The 4,629-nt window shown below is 39.7% G+C and overlaps 1 pseudogene; it reads right to left on the bottom strand.

Annotated features, from left to right (window-relative positions):
- Positions 1 to 238: 238 nt before the first annotated feature.
- Positions 239 to 2,848, bottom strand: LOC102117362 (serine/threonine-protein kinase B-raf-like; annotated as a pseudogene).
- Positions 2,849 to 4,629: the final 1,781 nt, after the last annotated feature.

The following is a 4,629-nucleotide window of genomic DNA, read 5'->3' as shown; positions in this document are numbered from 1 at the left end:
ACAGAAAGTAAAGCAGGCACTGCCAAATTTTAGCAATGTCTATGTATTTTAACCCTTGGATGTTCAAAATCTCATGTTAAGTATAAATACTAGTTTGGGGAAAAATTATATCTAGTCTTTAATCACAAAAGTTTTCTTTGGTTCACCTTAAAAAAAGAACATTTTATTCAATTTAACATATAAGCAAACATATGTTCATTTATTTTCCTTTTGTTTCTACTCTCCTGCACTCTCTCTCTTACTTGTTTCTATAGACAAGAAATGCACCATATCCCCCCGCCTGGATGGGTGTTTTTGCCAAAGAACAAGCATATAGACTAAAATCCTCTGTTTGGAAATCAGCCCAATTCAAAGAGAGTTCTGATGCACTGCGGTGAATTTTTGGCAATGAGCGGGTCAGCAGCTCAATAGAGGTGAGAATTTGGGGAAAGAGTGGTCTCTCATCTCTTTTCTTTTTAAGGCACTCTGCCATTAATCTGTTCATGGCTTTTTGACAGTTACTCTGTACCTTACTGAGATCTGGAGATAGGTATCCTCATCCCACCATAATAATTATCTGGTCCCTGTTGTTGATGTTTGAATAAGGTAACTGTCCAGTCATCAGTTCATATAGAAAAATCCCAAATGCATATACATGTGACTGAAAGCTGTATGAATTTTTATCTCGCATTCTGATGACTTCTGGTGACATCCACAAAAAGGATCTAGACAACTGTTCAAACTGATGGGACCCACTCCATCGAGATTTCACTGTGGCTAGACCAAAATCACCCATTTTCACTGTGAGGTCTTCATGAAGAAATATATTATTACTCTTGAGGTCTCTATGGATGATTGACTTGGCGTGTCAGTAATCCACGCCCTGTGCAGTCTGTCGTGCAATATCCGTAAGTTTGATCATCTCAAATTTGGTCTCGATGATACGGAGATGGTAATACAAGCTGGAGCCTTCACACCACTGGGTAACAATAGCCAGTTGTGGTTTTGTTGAATAGCCCATGAAGAGTAGGATACTCACATATTATGTTTTCCTGAGCACTCCTCCTTCATTTTTGAAGGCTTATAACTGCTGAGGTGTAGGTGCTGTCACATTCAACATTTTCACTGCCACATCACCATGCCACTTTCCCTTGTAGACTGTTCCAAATGATCTAGATCCAATTCTTTGTCCCACTGTAATTTGCCCATCAGGAATCTCCCAATCATCGTTCCAGTCCTGTCTACCAAGCATTTTCATTTGATTCCTGTCTTCTGAGGATGCAGATGACTTCCTTTCTCACTGAGGTCCTGGAGATTTCTGTAAGGCTTTCACGTTAGTGAGTGACCCAGGCAGGGGGTGTGGCAGACAAACCTGTGGTTGATCCTCCATCACCACGAAATGCTTGGTCTCTAATCAAGTCATCAATATCGACAGGTTCTACTGTGCTTATATGCATATTGGGAGCTGATGAGGACCGGTTTCGCCCAAATTGATTTCGATGATCTTCATCTGCTGGTCGGAAGGGCTGTAGAAATGGAATGGATTTTAAAGGAGACAGATTGGTGAGAATTTGGGGCCCAGTAGAGTCTCAGCGGGGTGCGGAAGGGGATGATCCAGATGTAAGGGCAGTCTCTGCTAAGCAGGACTCTTCCTGTGGTATTGAATGGCGTTCAAAGAACTTGGAGAAAAACAACAAATCAAGTTGGTCATAATTAACACATATCGGGGAACCTCTGTACTACAATGCTGGTGAAATTTATAACCACATGTTTGACAGTAGAAACCCTGGAAAAGCAGCTTTTGACAAAAGTCACAAAATGCTAAGGTGAAAAATGTTTTTCGTATAAAGTTGGGTGTTGTAAGTGGAACATTCTCCAACACTTCCACATTCAATTCTTCTCCAGTAAGCCAGGAAATACCAGTGTCCTAGCCAATTGGCTTCTTGTCTCCATCCTGAATTATGTAAACAGCACAGCACTCTGGGATTAGACCTCTCATCATCAGTGCTTTCTTTAGACTGTCTCCGACTGTAACTCCATACCTTGCAGACACCACTGTCCTGTTTGTTGGGCAGGAAGACTCTAACAATAGGTTTTTGTGGTGACTTGGGGTTGCTCCAGGCCACATCTGTGGAATTTTGAAAAACTGAAAGAGATAAAGGTAGCACTGAAAGGCTAAAAGAGGAAGAAGATTTAACAGTGTCCATTGATGCAGAGTTAGAAACAGAAAAATCAGTTCCGTTCCCCAGAGATTCCAATAACTGTTGTTGTCTTTGTTGGAGTGTATCTAGCTTGCTGGTGTATTCCTCATAGGCCTGCAGATATATTGATGGTGGATTATGTTCCCTACCAAATTTGTCTAATAGGGCCTCTATATGTTCCTGTGTTAACTTAATCGATTATTTGTTTGATATTCCACACTTTATGCTATTTGTCTTACTGGTTCTTTCTTTTCTTCACTTCTTCGGGATTAATTTTTATTAATTATTTGTTCTCTTCTGTTGGTTTAGAAGTTAAAAGTATGGTTTCTACATTTTTGGAGGATAACTTCCTCGGGAATGTCAGAGTCTGCAGCCGAAGAGGCCGCGGCGCTGGCGCCGGCCTCAGGCTCCATGTCCCCATTGAACAGAGCCTCGCCGGGCTCCACACCACTGCCATCGCCACCGCCACCGCCACCGCTCAGCGCCGCCATCTTATCATGTTTTCATTTATCTGGGATAAATGCCCCCAAATTCAGTTACTGTGTCATGTGGTAATTGCATGGTTAGTTTTTAAAGAAACTTTCAAGCTGTCAAGGACAAGGCAGGTGAAGGTAGTCAAGGGCAAACCAATAATACCAATAATAATAATAATAATGATAAAGTAGACTCACTCCAAAAGGGTGAATACTAAGGATGCTAGACAAGGTCTTAAGAGTGGCACAGTTACAAGACAAAACAAAAGCTTTATAGCTTTTTTCTTAAGCTGATCAGCAGTGCAGCTTAAGAAGAGTGAAGTTAAACAGAATGGTGAAACTCCTTTACTACTCCTCCCCATGCGCTGACTACCAAAGCAAGATGACTTGCTATCTCAGTAACTATGATTCCACCTTTACTTATTAGCATTAAGGATGGCCTAATAGATTGCAACAGAGATATTAGGTTCTTCATTTTGTAGGGCTGGCGCTATAGAGAAAAATAAATAGCAAAGAGTCTTAGAAACAAATACTTCCCCAAATCTCCCAGAATAGGCTATCCAGCTGTACTACCTACCTCCATTTTCCCAGAACTGGTAGAGCTTCAAGAGAACATGGCTTGAAACATGCCCCTAAATAGTAGGTTTTAAGGGCCTATACTACATTTAAATCATTCTATGATAAGTATTTGAGCCATTTACAATTACAGAAGTTAGAAAAAGTGAGTTTAAGTGGATAAAGTGCCAAAGCAGAAAGTCAATGGAGTGTAATGGTTAAGGATATGGATACTGACAGACTATGGCTGATATTCCTAATATACAAAGAACTCTTAAAAATTGAGTGAATAAAACCAAAAACCCAATAGAAGAATGGGGAAAATATATAAACAGACAATTCACACAAAAGGTATAAAAACTATCCTCAAACATATGAAAAGATGTTCAAACTCAGAATTAGAGAAATGCAAAGTAAAAATACACTGAGATACAATTTCTCACCTATCAGACTGGCAAAAAAAAAAATGACAACATATTCTGTTGGTGAAGCTGCGAGGAAACAGGCACTCTCATACGTTCATGGTGAGAAAGCAAACTGCTGCAACACTTCTGGTGGCAAATCTGCAATACTTAATAAATCTACACACGTTCTTACTTTTTTTAAAAAAGTAACACCTTTTTTGAAATAAAATTTACCTACTATACAATTCACCCATTTAAAGTATACAATTTAATGATTTTTCATAAATTCACAGAGTTGTATAACCACCACCACAATCAGTTTTACATAATTTTCATCACCTCTAAAATAAATTGCATTCACAGTAGCAGTCGCTCCTCATTTCCCCTCACAACTCTCCCCACCCCTATCACTGGGGTGCGGAGAGCAACCACTAATACCTACTTTCTGTCTCTAAATAGCAGAGAGGCATATGGGAAGATATAAGACTGAACATTCGCAGCAACCATGGGGAGAATACTAGACTTGCACAGGTTATAAAATTGAGGATTCAAGCTATATTTACCTAAATTCCCAGGGAAAGGGAAGTTCTAAGTGACATCTCTGTTAAAAGTGAATGACACTCTTGATTTTAGACCAGGTACACCACTCTCCCTTCTAGGTCAACCTCGAGAAATTTGCTTTCAAGAATAAAAGAGAAGCTCTTGAACTATGCCTGTTGAGCCGTGGCATCCACATGATTCCAGAAAGAATATCAGAAGTTCTATACCAAGAAGCGCTCCAGATAATCAAGGAAGTTTAGCAGCTCTGGAGTTGCTAGATTAATGACTACTCCATTAAATTACTTTTCCAACAAAAGGAAAGAGTTATACAGAAAACAGTTATGCACTCCAGGAGCTAAAAACTATTTCTCTCATAATATTGGCCTATGAATATCCAACCATTTACCCTGGCAAATTATTTCTCTACTACTAATTTTCAAAAAAGGTTGGTCATGGCTAAAGGCAGCTACCCAATGT

The sequence above is a fragment of the Macaca fascicularis genome, chromosome X (genome assembly GCF_037993035.2).
Source record: "Macaca fascicularis isolate 582-1 chromosome X, T2T-MFA8v1.1".
Classification (NCBI taxonomy): Eukaryota; Metazoa; Chordata; class Mammalia; order Primates; family Cercopithecidae; genus Macaca; species Macaca fascicularis.
The sequence above is the reverse complement of the archived record's forward strand: the minus strand, read 5'-3'. Positions and strand labels throughout refer to the sequence as shown.